Below are 16,607 nucleotides of genomic sequence, written 5' to 3'. Positions count from 1 at the left end.
AAATTACCAGCCGTTACCAAAACTAATTATTCGAAACTGCGCGTGCCACCAAACGGTCACACGTGTTGATTTATTCAAACATTTTGGGATTTTATTGTTTGACTGCGTTGGATAAACTCTTTCAATTTGTAATAATAAAGGTTTAACAGAAATATTTTCGCAGTGTGTGCTCCCCACTAGGGCATTACTCGCTCGTGCATTTCAAACGCGTAGTAACAAACAGAATTTCGCAGTTTACAACTATACCTTTACAGATCGCTAAACAACCGTAAGAAATCAATTCAAAATTTTAAGTTTTTAAATAGAATACCAAAAATTTTCTTAAGAAACTACGGAATATTCCAGTTGTCTTGAGACTGCCTGAAAAATTACATTTTTGTTGCGTTGTAATAAATTTCCTGTTATTTCAGATTTTTTATTGATGAATGGTAATCTGTTAAGAGTTTTTTAAATTCGTTATTTAATTTAGCACAATCTGGGTCGGGGTCAAAAGATTCAGACCTGAATGCCACCCAGAGGAGCCTCCCTAAAATGGCAGGTTTCGTAAATACATAATTACCTCCCCTTCAAATGCCCATTTTGACAGCATCCAATTCTGGTCTGAGTACGCAAACTTTGATACTAGCATTTTACAGACACAGCGAAGGGTTACATCGGCAATTTGGTGTATTTAAAATACGCTGGAGAACATTTACAGGTATTCTTAATTTTACAAGTTAAAATTATTATTTCGGCTTTTTGCATTGAGTAATAATCGAATAATTATAGAATAGTTGATAGATTGAAATACATTGCCTTATCAATTTATCAGAGAATCCAGGCTTATGATATCCGCACGCCTTTCGTCGTAGGCAAATGAAAAGTACGTGATACGACAGACGTGAAAGATAAAATGCGGTGCCTCGGTGAATCATTAAAGGTGTATCTTGGAAAGGGCAGGCGACATCAGCGATCTTATAAGAGGCACAATCACAGAGGCTCATGCAGCTGGAGCATCGTTATGAACAGTGTCTCTGGTCTTTAATCAAAGGCTATTGTGCGACACAACCACCAAGTTGAAGAGTCTCACGAAAGAAGATATTCCCCGACTGCGTCTCTGCAAATACCCCTAAAGACGGATCTAAAGATTATTCTTGAAGAGAATGGGATAACAGCACCCGCGGACATCTAGTTGAATAAATGTCGCGCAAGATTTCCGCTAAAAGTGAACCTTTCTGCTATTTGATACCTTAGGTTGTCTGATAATTTGGTAGGCTAGTGTATTACTTCCAAATCCCTCCATAATGAAATAACAGCACATTCCTTTAGTTACTGTTGACTTTTTAGATATTAAGTATACTTTAAAATTTTGTAACTACGTCACCACTTTAACCAAACTGAAGATTTTTTATTTTCATCTTTTTCAGCGAACACAAAGAAAACTATTCAGTGACTTGAAGAGCACTTAAGAAAGAAAAAGACAGCTGCACAAATTCTATTCTCCTCCCGATGAGTTATGTGTTCTCCATCGTACCAGGTGAACTGTAAATGCATGATGTGGCTGTCTTCTGCGAAACTACATACACCACCAGAGACTAAATTTGCATTTCGGTAGAAAACTGGCCAATTGTCTTCCATATTTTCATTACCACTCGGTCTCTCGGTGGCTTACATACGTGTATGTATGTATGTGTGCGTGTCTCCTTTGCTCGCGCTGTCTCTTCCATCCCAGGATACCTGCGAATGCCGTAGCTAAGTCATATGAGTGCAGCGATGTGTCTTGTGCGGATGCCCGCCCCCCTCCTGCAGCTGCTGCTCCTTCTATCTTCTGGTTCAAATGACTGCTTATGCTTACCAAGCACCAATCCCCCAAGCTTAATTCCCCACTTCTCCACTAACATCGCCAAGATCACCAGAGAAGAAATCTTAGAAGGGGGAACGCGTCCTTTTATCTATTCCTATCGGTCCATATAAGTTTATGATATTCCATCATATAATTCCTTACATGTGGAATGCAAAATTGCAGCTGTGTATTTGTAAACAGAACAAACGTTCGACATTACGATAATATAAGATTTCTTCTATTACTGTTTAGGTGATCTAGCTCTAGGACAGTATAACTACCCTATTTTAGTTTACTTAGACATTTTTTACCGCAACGGGGCCTTTTTTATCAGTTCTCTATCTGTTTTATTGTATGCACTATGAATAAATTGTTTTTCTCATGGTTGACTGTTTTAATAATTCTCCTCTACATTGTTACGTTAAATATGACGCTGTTACGTCATTTATGTTACGTCAATTTAAATATGACAACCAGTTCAACCATAAACAACTATTGACCATTGTTAACGAAGAGTTGGCAAACTGCCAAACTCTAGCACGATGCATTAAAATATTTACAGTCTGTATTCTTGGTAATTTTTTAAAGTCATATTACGTTGAGTATTTTTCTTTCAGATAAAGCTCTTAAAGCTTGAAGGTACTGCATTTTTTTTTTGCATCGCCCAAACCTCTAATTAATTAATGTTGTACTGCTAATTAACCCGATGGATGTCTCCGACAATTACGGCTTATTCAAGGCAGCAGCAGCGTAAGTGATCTACCTATTAGGCTTAACAAAAGAGCGGCACCTTGTTCTTTAACAGTAGCAGTAGTAGTAGTAGTAGTAGCAGTTGGATACGTTTCTAAAAGGATGAATGCGAGCTGGAAGAGGAGAGAGAAGTAAATATCCTTTTCCTGTGTTTCTGTCTTGTAACGAAAGTCTTAAGAGAAATGCAGTGTCATTCAGATTTCTAAAGGGAGCCGAAACAAAATGCTTACTCAGCCCTTTTATGTCTCGAGTTTCTAAATTAAATACAGGAAAACCTAGTTAATACAATATTGGATAATACCAAGTACTATTATTTAGAAATAAGTGGCATTCGCTAAGTAAAATGTTAAGATGTCGCTGAATTCGCTAAGATGTACAGTTCGCATTTCGAAAATCTCAATAATTAGAAATTTCAGGTTATGTGGAGAGTTAAGACTTCATTTCAATTTGTCAGTATAAACCAGTATAAGGTCAATTCACAGGCAGAAAGAGTTTTATCATGGGTAACTATTTTGTCTCTAAAGTTTTCCGCAATCCAAGAATAATTTAATACGTATCAGGTATAGACTCATATCGGGGCTGCGGGGGAGGGTATGGTGTTGCCCCCCGCTTGTAATCGGTGAAAATAAGTTGTAAAGGTTGTATGATGTGAGGTCTTGTGTAAGTTACAGCTTCCAATATCTACGGCCGCTTCTGACGAATTTTCGGACGTAATTTCTGAGGAAGAAATGTTGCATGATAACCTCCAGTTACTGATCTTCCATGTGGCATATGATCAGCGACAATGACTGGGACCCATCGGGCGGTGACCTTTCGTTTTTGTTACACCTCAATTAAAATTTGGAGAACAATGGCTTCGGTTTTCAGATTCATTGGCTATTTTTTCACAGGTCATAAGGCATAAAGGTGGGTCACCTCTGCTCCCCAACGGCAGTGTGTGCTCTTGTCACTAGTGCTGTGGGACAGTTCTATGTTATCTCACTTTATTCCAGACCTGATGAAGATATAAATCCTACAACAGAATATTTACAAGCAGTCACAGACCTGCTACCTACAGCAAATATCATAGTGTGTGCTGATGTCAACTGCCGGTCAGCTTTATGGCATAGCCGTACAGAAGACAGAGCAGGCACACATAATGGATGGCCAGGTATTGTCAGATTTTATAGCCACCTCACCCTTTCAAGTGATAAATCAACCTAAATAACTTACCAACTTTTAGAAGTACCATGTGGGAGAGTGACATTGATGTTACTCTTGCCACCAATTCAATAGCCTATAAAATTACAGACTGGTGTGTCCAGCCAGCCTGGACAACATCAGATCATAGAGCCATCACCTTCGAACTAAACAGGCAATTACAAATAACCCAACACTCCTAGTTGAATATCAAAAGGTATAACCTTAAAAAGGCAAAGTGGCAGATTTTCGCAGAACATACAGCAGCTGAGCTGCAAAAACAGGAAAATGAGTGGTCTAGATTAGACAGCTGTAGCCCGGACGAACAAGCACTGATTATGACAAACATTTTAACAAAAACAGCAAACCTGTCTATCTTAGAAACTACTGTCAAACCAGATGGAATCTCAATCCTGTATTGGGCAGATTCTGAAAATAACATCCTAGACAGTATTATTCAGACTGAAACCGGGGATCACTCCCCCGCCCAGATAGACATTATAAAAGAAAACACCGAATATGACAATGCCAATATTGAACCGCTGTTTACTATACAAGAAATAGAAATAGCACTATCTAAAACCAAAAACAATAAATGGCCAAGTTTTGACCTTTTAGAGGTTGAGATTATAAAAAAATTAGCAGAAATAGCACTAGACAAATTAATAGCACTATATAATAACTGTATGACAGAAGGTATATTCCCAAAAATATGGAAAAAAGCTGTGTTAAGATTAATTCTCAAAAACCCCGAGAAACCGCCTACTGATCCCAAATCATAGAGATTTGGGATCAGTAGAGCCCAATAGCCCTACTCCCTGTATTAGGAAAAATACACTGGTGTTCAGAGAAAGTGCATCACCTAGGATTTCACATTTCTAACCCTTTTTCGCGATGGTATGTTACATTAATGACCAGCATCACAAATAGAAATATAAACACACGATAGTTAAGAATTAATAGTTAAGGTTAATAGATAGTTAATAGTTAAGGTTAATAGATAGTTAATAGTTAAGGTTAATAGATAGTTAATAGTTAACACAAAGCTAAGTAATATTTGACAGGTGCTCTCAAAATATTCCAAAATGAGCATTTGCAACCATTATACAACAGTTTTGGTAAACACGACAATTATAATTATGGCTGAAATGTTATCAGAAGCCCTCAATTTGCTTCAGTTTATCATTTTAAAGGGAAAACAAAATGAAAAGTTCACCAGGTGAAAACTAATATTTAGTTGAACCGCCTCTGGCCCTGATGACAGCAGCACACCTTCGAGGCATTGACAAGGTCAATTTCTGAAGATAATCAACTGATAGTTCGTGGTTCCAAACACGAATTATGACTTCCTGAAGTTCACGAAGGGTCTTTGGTTTTTTTCTGGCAACTGCAGATTCCACACGATGCCAACAGTTCTCTATAGGATTCAGGTCCGGGCTGTTTCCTGGCCAGCTAAGAGTTGTAATGGACCGTTCTTCCAACCATTTTTTTCACCTGTAACAAATGTAAACACATTAATGTCGAACCTCTAATGCAGAAATGAAGCTAAAGTAATTAAAGAAGTGCCTTCTTACACTTTTCGCCCGATGACAAAGAGCAGATTCGTCCTGAAAAATGCAGTTATTTGGCAGGCTGAAATGGTCTCTAATGGTTGGCAGCAATTTGCCTCCCAATATAGCCAAGTATCCATTGGCAGCCAGACGGAACCTTTTATAAACTGCAGGTGACCTACTCCGCGATACGAAATGCACCCCCATATCATTTGGCTGGTAGGGTCACTGTAGACACCATACAGTCTGGATGGTATTCTTCACCACGTCTACGACAAATCGTTTGTCTCCATATCAGAGCCATGCAGGTTTGAATTTCTTCCCATCCGAGAAAACAACTGACTTCCACTGCTCGGGGATTCATTTGACATGCTCCTTACACCAAATTAATCGGGCCTTTTTAATTTTTTGTGTGAGGAGGGGCTTCTTCTTAGGACGACGGGCTACAAGTCCATTTTTGAAGAGGCGTCTTCTGACTATTACTGCACTTGCTACCACTCCTGTATGTTCTTCCCATTCTCTTTTCAGCTCAGACGCTTAAGAAGCTATACGGTTTTTAAGGCATAAGCGCTTCAAAACGCAGTCCTGTTTTGGCGTAGAGACTCGTTTGCGTTCGGTTCCTCTTTTCCTATCAGCAGAACCAGTATTCTTGAGTTTGGAAAGAAATCTACCCACTGTTGACTGATTACAAGACACTCTATAAGCAATATGACGGGAATAACATCCTTCCTCACGTAAAGCAACAATAGCACTCTTTCTTCGTGGCGTCAACTACACGTAACTCGCCATCCTGACACAAGCAAGGAATGACTGCAATTCTTGCAGAGTGTGCTTATATAGCTGAAAGTAACAGCTGATGCAATATTACGTCATCACCTCGCGTGTCAATCTTATCTGATGCAACCTGTAAGAAATATTGCCATATACGCACGTTATTCGGACGACAATTACAATTTTAAGGGGTGATGCACTTTCTTTAAATACCAGTGTACTGTATATGAAAGACTAATATATAGTAAATTAGCTCAATACTACACGGAAGCAGGTTTAGATTGCAACAATCAGTATGGTTTTAAGCAAGGGAACTCTACGGAGGATGCCATGCACCACCTACTGACAACAGTTAAAAACTCAGAGGAGAAATATATGCTGGCAATCTCTATTTACTTTGCTGGGGAATTGACTCACTCTGGCCGCCTAGTCCTTAGGAGACTCCGCCAGGCAAATGCCCCACAGAACCTCTATAAAGTAATAAACAACTACCTTACAGACAGGAGTGTCCCAGTACGCACAAGGTTCCAGGAATTGACACGCCCTGTGAATAAAGAGAGGGCCAATCCTTGGCCCCATCTTCTGATTGTTCTGGACGAATTTCTGGCCTTGGATCTGGGTCCTATGGAAAGCCTGGCCTTTGCCGATGTAAAAGGTAACCTGGCCTTTGTAAAAGGTAACACGCGAGTGGATGTAGAGCAAAGATCAAATGCCGCCCTCTTGCAGCTGCAGGAGTGGGCACAAATGCACATGCTCAAAATATCGCCTGAAAAAACCAAATTCTTCTAAAAGGCAATTTAGACATAAGAAGACGTCCACAAATCAAAATTAACACAACCACTATAAAAATAGTAATAGAGCTAAAATATCTTGGAGTGGTCTCTGATTCTAAATTAACTTTTTATCCCTATTTGACATAATTGGCGAAAAAAGTGAGAAATTATGCAGGTATGATTGCCAGGATCAGTCGAGCAGACTGATCCTGGCAAAAATTTGAGCCCCCAGTCGAGCAGACTGATCCTGGCAAAAATTTGAGCCCCCAGTCGAGCAGACTGGGGGCTCAAAAGACCCTGGAAATCATATATGTACCGTGCAGTGCTCCTACCTGTTATCACCTATGGAGCCGGTGCGTGGTTCACCTGCTTGGCCACAGTAAGAAATAGGAATAAATTAGAATCGATATAAAGGACAATACTACTCACTATTACCAGAGCGTGTTGCACAGTAAGCACACCTGCGCTACAGTTGCTGGCCGGAGCTCTCTCACTTTATCTGAAAGTAGCCAAAAGAGGCTTATACTTTAGATTTAAAAACGGCATACCCACAGAATTTCTGGGGATAGCCCTTGATACAGCCAACACTTTCAATGCTGAAAGAAAAAGAATAGCCACAAAGTTCCATGAGCTATGGCAAACGAAGTGGGAGCAAGAAACCAGAGGTCTGGTTACCAAAAGGTTTCTGCCACAGGTGGCAATGGTTAGCCCAAAGCCACCTAAGTGGTAATCCCCTGGACTTTTTACAACATTTATATCGACAGGTCACGGCTCCCTAAAGGCGAAACTAACCTCCTTAGGGCTGAATGATGACCCCAACTGCATCTGTGGCGAGAGCGAAGACTAGGCACACATTCTATATGAATGTATAATATTGCCATCCCCAGAACAGAGCTAATAGCACAGACTGGCCCCCTTCCCAGAGAGAAGAACATCGGTTCATCATAGAAGAGGGAAATTATAAAGCCTTTACATCCTTTACACAGAAATTATTATTTGAAATGCACAGGACTATCCAAAGAATGGCAATTCAGTCCCCCAGCAATTAAACAATAATCAATAGTTAAAACTGCCCACGTTTCCCACCACGCCCAGACGATGACTTAAAAACTGTCAGGATAGCAGTATTCTGTGCCCTGACAGAAACCTGACATGGCAAAACCCCCCCAGGACTACTCTGCTATGTGTTGGAACCTGGGCCCCCACACCAAATAAGTAACCACGTAGGGGACGGAGATATACAGGCAGCCAGGGAACCAGATTAGCTGAAAAATATCAGTAAGCTAATAGCAAGGGGATGCAATGAATGAATGAGAATGAAAGACAGAATGTATACGCTGGGCACTGAAAATTTGTACCATAAAATTATGGTAAAAGGGCATAAATGGCAGTTTTGGTGCAATAAAGAGTGACCTAGCATGAGAGAAAGAGAGAGTGAATGGGAATGAGTGGAAGAGCAAATGTAATTGGCCAATAGGATAGAAAGTTAAAAATAACTTACATTACTTTATATATACTACCAAACATTTACTAACAACACAAACACTATTACTGCAATCTCCCCTGGCCTGCAAAAAACTTGCGAGTAGGCCTGCACCACAATGAAGAATAATAGTAAGTTGAGGTACCCAGAGAGTGCAGCAGAAAGCAAGAGTCGAATAAATGAAATGAAACCAGAAGAATGAATGAAAGTGTGTGCGAGAAAAAGAACAGAAAACATAAATGTTACAGTTAAGTACACACTAACTATAGTTTTAATTAGTATTCAAATTTACATTACACACCACTGCATCACACACCCCCTGGTGTGTGAGGAAAAGATGAAGGAGTGAATGGGGGAAAAAATATATATACAGGGTGTCTCAAAAATACACGGTATAACTTCAGGAATGAGTTCCTCATATGTAGACAATAAAAATATTTTATATCAACATAGTTCCGGAAATGCTTGGTTTCCGAGTTTTGAAGGTCTGTCTATGACACTTAACTGTTCACATCACCTTATAGTAATTGTTCAAAATGTCCACCTTCTGCCTGAATACAGGCCTCACATCGACGTCTCATGGACTCGCGAAGACGATGCCAAATTCCTGGCATGTTTCGTATTGTCTCACAACCTGTCACAATTCGATTGCGGTGAGTTTCCACATCAGTTGGTGTTCTCGCAACACTCTCCAAATAGTCGAACGTTGAACAGCCGGTCGCACTGCTATTTTGCGTGTGCTGATTCCAGGAGTGGCATGCACAACATCCAAAATCTTCTCCTCTACTTCAAGAGTCGTAGATCTTGGTCGTCCTCTGTCGGCAGCACGAGGTGTAAAGGTCCCATGTTCACAAAGGCGGCGATGGATACCTTCAAACGTTTTCCTGTCTGGACATCTTCGTTCTGGGAACCTTTCGTGGTACAAACAACGAGCCTCCAGCGCATTGCCGTGCGCCAAACCGTACATAAAGTGCATATCCGCTTGCTCCTGATTTGAGTACATGGTCGGAATGGAAAACTACCAGATTCTGTCAGTATCTTGTGATGAAGGAAATCACCTGCGGGAGATAAGACATTCCGGTTAATAACTCGGGAACCAAGCATTTCCGGAACTATGTTGATATAAAATATTTTTATTGTCTACATATGAGGAACTCATTCCTGAAGTTATGCCGTGTATTTTTGAGACACCCTGTATATAAGAAAAAAAAGTATACAAATATAATGCAAGTAGAGTGAGAATGCAGATTATGAATGAAATAAATGTGTGTCTCTCCCATCCCTTCGCCTGGTGGATTCTCTAACATGTCCCACCCCCAGAGCGAGATGGGCAGTTTGACCTTCCTACGGATTCGACACAACATGGACATGACAATCATCACCAACAAAGACATACTGTGGCTTTGCTACCGACACGCCATTTGGCGATCTGAACTGGGTACTCTAACCCGGTTTCCTTTAAAACCCCATTCCAGGGCAGGGGAGAGAGGAGACAGGTCTCTGTCTCCCCCCCCACTGCCTCCCTATCGACCCTCTTATTCCTATTTCGCCCCCCAACCTTCACTCTCTTCTCCCAACACTTTCTCTTGCACAGCGCATAGCCCTACACGTCCAAATTTAAAATACACAAAAAAAAAAAAAATTTCGCCCGACCTTTTAGGCACTTCAGAAACAGGCCTTCAGCATCAAACCCCAAATTAGCGCTTTAATATAACTACAATCAACCGGGCTCGTTCCAATTTTATTTTAGGTCCTAGCCACTTGTTTGTTTGTTTGTTTTAGGATTTTATGGCGCATTAGCATCTAAGGCTATAATGCGCCAAGTCAAAAAGATGTAAAATATAAAACTATAATATTACAATTGTTTGTATATTATTGTAAAAGAGTATACGATATAAAACGTTCATAAAGCATAAAACGATAAAAACATTCTAGATAGAGTTATTTAGATTAATAAGTTGTAAAAACTTAAAAATAGATGACACGTTGTCATTGTCCGATGAAATCTGAGTGTATAAGGCTCAGACAGATGGCTAAAACATAAACGAGGGTCCCCCAACCACTAAAATCGCAGGAAAGTAAGTGGCAGGACCTGCCAGAGTACAATTGACTCACTGGTAACACCCGGCTAGCCTCCACGTGGCGAGGTGTGGGCAACGTCGGGCCCCATTCGGGGCCTGGCGTCCAATAAGCCGGATAAACAATGGGCACAACATATAACACTACCCATGACCCACACACACACACACAGGCCTGCGCGGGTAGCACAGTGGTATCGCACCGTCCTCCCCACACTTGGTGGAAAAGGCCCAGGTTCGAATCCCATCGATGACGCCAGGAACTTTAATGGGCTTTTTTCACTCCGTGGCTGAGTTAGTCGGTCTCAGGCGTAGATAGCAAGGTTTTTTTCCCCCCAGAAAGTGGGGTTGTTTTTCGTCCAGCAAACAGGCAAATCGACCAGAGAACACACGCAATTTACAGACAAATAAATATATGGGTAGATGTAAGAAATTACGGGTAGCCCTAATATAATAATTTTTTGAATGACCCACACACGTGTAAATCTCTGGCTTTGACAGGATACTGTCACCGATACATACATTCGCGGAGATGGGATATATGTCACCGATACGAACATTCGCGGAGTTGGGAGAAATCCCAGGAGCCGTGAGACCCTCAAAATACCTCATATCTCCCTGCCTCCCCCATACTTCACCTTGTGAGGCTCGTCTCCACTGACCTCTTTGGGGATGCCTACTCTATCGTTCCCATTCTTCTACCTGTTTTCCCCCAGTCTTCAGTCCCCCCTCACTAAACCTACCGAGTATACCCCTAACAATGCCGCCAAATTCAAATCAACTTCTAAATTCTACTGCTTTCTTGTAAATCTCTTTTGGTCAAATTCTAGTGTTCACCCCCCCCCTTTTTTTTTAGGGCATTGCCACTGAAATCCTTGGAAATTAGGTGGTGGAGCCTGCCAGAGTACTTAAATAATCTACTGGGTGCCTGACCTGCCTCCTTGTGGCAAAGTGTCGGCAATGGTCAGAGAAACAACATAACATAACGCTGCATAACAGATCACTCCCCACACAATTTTTAAACCTCTGGCCTCCACAGAGTTTTGTGTCATTTACAAAGAATACAACGCGGAGATGGGGAAACCCCTGGTGCAGTCAGACAACTAACACACTTAAAAAAAAAAGGTCATAAGGTTCCGTGTTGGGTCCATATTTTTGGACAGCACTGCATGATGAATCCATGAACTTAGCTCTAGGTCCAGAGAACAAGGTTGCCTTCGCGGACGACCTTGTCTTCCTTGCTGAAGGAAACGCCAAAGCAGTAACTGGAAATCGTGCCAACTCTGCAATGGAAGAACTGCTTTTAAAAATGGGTCACAACCCACAAACTTAAAATATCTGCAGAAAAACTAAAACTATCCTTCTCGAGGGTACCCTAGATCCTGGAAGACAGCCTCTAATAAAAATATCCATTAATTCAATAAAAATGGTTCCAGAACTAAAACATCTAAGAGTGATGTTTGACACCAAACTCATTTTTTTCCACATCTCCACTGCCTCTAAGAATGTAAGCAACTATGCAGGTTTGATTTCCCGAATCAGCAGGTCTGATTGGGAAATAAAAAGAACTTTTATTTTGAGTATACCTTGAGTGCTGTATACAGGTGTGGAGGCCTCATTTCAAGAAGGATGTAGAGCTGCTGGAACGAGTACAGAGAAGGGCAACAAGATTAGTGAATGGAACAAAGGGTTTCGCTTACGAAGAAAGGCTTAAGTTTTGCAAATTACAGCGTCTGGAGACTAGGCACCGGCGAGGTGATCTGATAGAGGTGTATAAAGCCTTGAATGGTTTGAGCATGCTCAATGCTGATGGGGTTCTGCCTCTTACTCAGAATAATCACCTCAGGACGACCGGACTAGCCGGGTGTGTAAAGTACCTGCCTAGCAACCCAAAGGTCGCGGCTTCGAATCCCGCCTCGGGCTTGGATCAAAGTACTGCAAAAACCTTGGGAGGTGCATTATGGCCATAGAAGCCGATGCGCCAATAACTACCAAAAAAAAAAATAATAATAATAAAAATCACCTGAGAGGGCATAAATTCAGATTGAGGAAAGACAGATGTAGGATAGACGTGCGGAAATTTGCCTTTAGCCAGTGGATAGTTGGTTGGTGGAACAGACTTCCATCCCTTGTTGTGGAAGTTGGTAGCGTAAATAAATTTAAGGCTCAGCTGGACAGGTATTTCGAACGAACGGAGGGGTGAAATGGAAGTGGGTTTTTTTTTTTTTTTTTTTTTGGCTGATGCTGCACAAGCTTGCTTTCTTGCATCATATGCCTATGCTAATGTTAATATAACAGCCTATATTCAACTTTACTACTGAGCTGTAAAGCAATATTCCTACCAATAATTATCTACAAATTTTTGTATGTAGCTGGCACCAGGTTGCACAGGACGCCTCTGGATAAAAACGACGAAAAATAAACTCTATATAAAGAATAATATTAACTATAACTAGAGCTTGTTACACAGTTCGTATACCTGTTCTCCAAGTAATAGCAAGCACATTACCGCTGGACCTAAAAAGGCCTAAATTATTGGCGCGGAGGCCTAAATTATTGTCTAAAACGACAGATACCAACTAACTTTATGGGAATCACTCTACATTTGACAAACGATCCCAAAATGGAGAAAAAAGCCATCGCCACAAAACTCCATTAAAAGTGGCAACCTGAATGGAATCAAACGATAAAGGGGGAAGGTGAATAAAATGTTTGTACCTGAGGTAGCTTTAGTCTGTCCTTAGCCCCGTTAATGGTACTCTAACGGCCTGTACATTACTTTCTTCTTAACAGGGCATGGCTCCTTCAAAGCAAAACTCCATATTTCTGGATTGTCAGAAGATCCATTACGCCCCTGCGGTGCCAATGAAGATTAGACATACATACTATATGATCGCCCAAACAATAACAATGAAAGAAGTCAATTAATTAGCAAAATCGGTCCACTGTCAAAAGACCATAGACATATTTTCATAACAGAACAAAACTATTACAAGGCCTTGGTTGAAAATGCGTAAACAGTATTTACAAAAGACGTACTAACCAAGAACTAGCACTGCCTCAAAATACAACTGTAAATTAATTAGATAATCCAACGGCACTGTAGCAGGCACCAGGAGCCCACTCTGGCCAGGTTGTGACAACACACTGAGACTATTCCCTATTGTGACTAAAGGGCCTGGCCTTTGGGGATAGCATAAGACACTGTTCCCGGACCCCCTCAGAGACAGGCCACAACCACAACTTAATTAGATCGTTGATACTGCGTGATGTGAGATTGCTCACATTGCGTGAGATGAAAATAGACCGGAATTAACTGCTGAAATTGGGTCTTGGCACGATGTGAGATTGTTGCTGACGCTGGCCTCAGGGCCACTGTTGATTGCCATCTGGAAAATGCTCACGATTGTAACAAAGCGCATTAAAAGTCATAACCCCCGTCACCATCGGATCGTGGCTGCCAAGGAGCACACACCGATCATGACAGCTGACGCCAGGTTTGGTCTTCTTAGCGCGTGGCGTGGGATTGCTGATACTGGCCCAGACTGCTGTGGGAATTCCGCCTATCTCAGGCCCACTGACGGCCCCTGCTATCGCTATGTTGGCAACAATGTGCCCCCACCTCGACTCCCCTCTGCCAAACCCCAATGTGGCGGATGCCTTCACTTCCATCCATTTCTGTATAATTGTAAATCCCCCTCTCATTCTTGGTATTCCCCCCCGCGCTCCTCTTCAACAACAACTTCTATACAGTATATATATATATATATATATATATATATATATATTTTTTTTTTTTTTTATTTTTATTTTTTTTTTTTTCTGGATCTTCCCTGGGAAGCTCAGGCGACCTTGTGGTTCGTCCCGCCAGACTACTTATTCCTCCCTACTTCCTGGACGGCTTCACGCGCCAATAGACGGATACAGGGGGTCACTCTTAGTCCTCTTAGCCAGATGAACAACCTAACAACACAATTCACAATACACAAACGCCTCGCACTCTCTGGCCTTTAATGAGTTTGTATGCCACACAGTTTGTATACCACACTCTGCGGTGTGGGAGACCCTGATGCCGCTTCTCATTTAACACTAAATATCACATATCTGTGGTCCTCCAACATGGTAATAATAATGATTGCTGATGTTCTCGGCAATCATTATTATTACCATTCAAGCAACCTGAGCGTTGTTGTTGTTGTTGTTGTTGTTTGGTTTTTAGGAGCATTAGCAACTAAGGCCATATTGCTCCGGGAATATGCGGTGGTCATTCCCTGACCTTTCCGCATCCTCCGTATTTGGTGGTGACGGGCATGAGCGTTGCTTGTCTTCAATACTAGTTTGACCTTGACGGAAGCTTTGAGACTAACGAAATCCTGCTACAGTCTGCAGTCGACTAATCGCACACTTCCCGCAACAATTCATAAAATTGTGTCGTTCGACCACGTATAGTTTCAATTTTCATTAAAGATCTTTGTTCTGAAACTGTAATCTGAGCCGAAGCAATGTCACCATCCATTTTTAAAATGTTGTTGTTGTCGTTGTTATAGTAAGGTTTTAGAAGCATCAGCGACTAAGGCCATATTGCCGTGTATATCTGTAAATTGCGTGTGTTCTGTGGGCGATTTTCTGTTCGCTGGACCAAAAATCTCAGTTTCCGGGAGAAAAAAACTATGCGACTCTTTCCTGAGACCGACTAACTCAGCCACGTTGTGAAAAATGTCCAAAAATTCCTCACGTCATAGATGTGTCTAGAACTTAGGTCTTTTCCACCCGGTGTGGAAAACACAGCGATTTTACCAACTGTGCTACCCAAGACAGAAGTATAAGCCCTAGTGGACATGGGTGTAATTATATCTGTGAGAAAAATTCAAAGTTCCCAAGCAAAACAAATTTCGCCGGCAGCAGACTACACAGCAAACGTCCTTTTTTTTTTTTTTTTTTTTTTTTTCGGATGAAAAAATTAACAGTATTAAAAACATCTCTTCATCTCAGTTTAAACTAATTTTTTCTCTCTCCTGCGCTGTCGTTTAGAGGCCGCCTTTTTAGCCATTTGAAGGTCTCCAGTTGAAAAATGCTGCAATAAAAAGAAATAAACAACCACTGTGCACAAATAGCCCGAAAGTATTTAGCATTCCATTTTACGAACAACAATAAACAATATGAAGCTGTTTCCACCATTAACCAAGGCAGGTGGACTTGTTTTTGCACACAGAGTTCTATTGTCTTTAATAAACTTCCACTGAAAACTATTAGCTACTGGAATCTACAGTAATATCATTTTATAAAGTGTACGCAACGTTAATAGAGTCATTTAGAAATTATAAATGACAGATGTAAAGTTGTACCTCCGTTTTAAATCGCTTTCACCTAGAAATACGACAGTCAGGAGTAAGAAAGGTAACACATACCTGTTTGTTTTTTTTTAGCATTCTATCTGTCACTTAATATTTATCATTGCCATAGTTTCTAAAAACTTTGGATGTTCTTGGAATGCTCTACGAGAATCTAATATTAAATTGTAAGTTTCTGCCAACAGAAACATTATTAAAAACAAAATAATAAAAAAAAAAAAAAGATAGATTCCGTCAAAGATTAGTTCATTATTAAAAGGACAGTTGATCAACAATCCATTTGCTGTTGCCATTTCTAAATAATAAAAATTCTCTTGTGTTTGATTTCCAACAATGCAATCACTGTTAGTCTGTTAATTTCCTGTCTTTCAACAATGAAATTATTGCCAACACATCAGACGAAGTGTAAAGGCAGAGAATTTTTTTTTTAAATTCATATACATTATACAGACAAAAGTACGGGAACACGAAAAAAAATCAAGACTGATGAAAAGACACACAAACAACAAATATAAAATAACGCGGATATAACAGGAAGTGGCCATTAACAAACTGCTTCAAGGCATCCTGTGAGAGCTCGTCGGGTACTTAAAATCGAACTTGAATTGGCCAAGAAAACTATTAACTCTCTGCCGTTTTCGATAATTTCCCGACAGTCAATAGAGTGCAGTTGTAGTGGATAACGAGGTTATTAGTCCACAGCAGGAGATGCAACCGGATAATGAATTCTCTGTCTTCAGTATCGGAATTCTGTCATAACGTTGTGTGGATCCACCTCGCCAATTTGTAACACACGCGGAGTCAACTCGGAGCGTTTTAGTAAAGGCCGAAACATGTCTGCTGTAGCCGA

This window comes from Mastigoproctus giganteus, chromosome 8 (assembly GCF_048544385.1).
Source record: "Mastigoproctus giganteus isolate SK-2022 chromosome 8, ASM4854438v1, whole genome shotgun sequence".
Classification (NCBI taxonomy): Eukaryota; Metazoa; Arthropoda; class Arachnida; order Uropygi; family Thelyphonidae; genus Mastigoproctus; species Mastigoproctus giganteus.
Note: the sequence above shows the minus strand (reverse complement) of the source record.